Raw genomic sequence first — 1041 nt, 5'->3', positions numbered from 1 at the left:
AAACATATCTCTACCATATGAGGTTAAAAATCCAGGTCCTGCATCTATTTTGTTAAATGGTTCAAATTAAAGTATGAAGACCCCAGCTATCAGAAGGCCAAAATATCTCAGTTGGGAGAGCGTTAGACTGAAGATCTAAAGGTCCCTGGTTCAATCCCGGGTTACTGCACAGTTGAGAGGTTCCTTGCTTCTAACAAAATAGGTCTTGGAATCAGCTGTAGTACTTTTTCTCTATTCATCGAATTTTTTCCAACTGATCTACAACACAATCAATTTAACATAGACTTTGCTTTATGTCCTCCTTCTAAACTTGCTTCCACCTCTCCTACCTTCAGGTTTGACAATGAATATTTCCCATTTCATGCTTTTTTGTAAAGTAAACTCTTGTCTGCATTACCTTCCACTTCCCCTTGAACACAGATGTCAGTATTCAGATGACATTGCTTACCTACTCATGCCAAATATATCTGGGTAATATAGTGCTAGTCCATTCAGAGTTAAAAAAACAACCACCTAACCTGGATCCAAAAAATGCTATTTACCCATTGTACCAGTTAATTGCGGAATGATACAGGACTCCTTAAAACATATCTCTACCATATGAGGGTAAAAATCCAGGTCCTGCATCTATTTTGTTAAATGGTTTAAATTAAAGTATGAAGACCACAGCTATAAGCAGGCCGAAATAGCTCAGTTGGGAGAGCGTTAGACTGAAGATCTAAAGGTCCCTGGTTCAATCCCGGGTTTCGGCACAGTTGAGAGGTTCCTTGCTTCTAACAAAATAGGTCTTGGAATCAGCTGTAGTACTTTTTCTCTATTCATCAAATTTTTTCCAACTGATCTACAACACAATCAATTTAACATAGACTTTGCTTTATGTCCTCCTTCTAAACTTGCTTCCACCTCTCTTACCTTCAGGTTTGACAATGAATATTTCCCCTTTTTCATGCTTTTTTGTAAAGTAAACTCTTGTCTGCATTACCTTCCACCTCCCCTTGAATACAGATGTCAGTAGTCAGATGACATTGCTTACCTACTCAT

The 1041-nt window shown here is 38.1% G+C and overlaps 1 non-coding gene across 1 annotated transcript; it reads left to right on the top strand.

Annotated features, from left to right (window-relative positions):
• Positions 1–679: 679 nt before the first annotated feature.
• On the top strand, positions 680–752 carry TRNAF-GAA (transfer RNA phenylalanine (anticodon GAA)). Its single transcript has one exon. It is a non-coding gene; the product is annotated as a tRNA-Phe (tRNA).
• Positions 753–1041: the final 289 nt, after the last annotated feature.

The sequence above is a fragment of the Lissotriton vulgaris genome, chromosome 8 (genome assembly GCF_964263255.1).
Source record: "Lissotriton vulgaris chromosome 8, aLisVul1.2, whole genome shotgun sequence".
NCBI lineage: Eukaryota > Metazoa > Chordata > Amphibia > Caudata > Salamandridae > Lissotriton > Lissotriton vulgaris.
The sequence above is the reverse complement of the archived record's forward strand: the minus strand, read 5'-3'. Positions and strand labels throughout refer to the sequence as shown.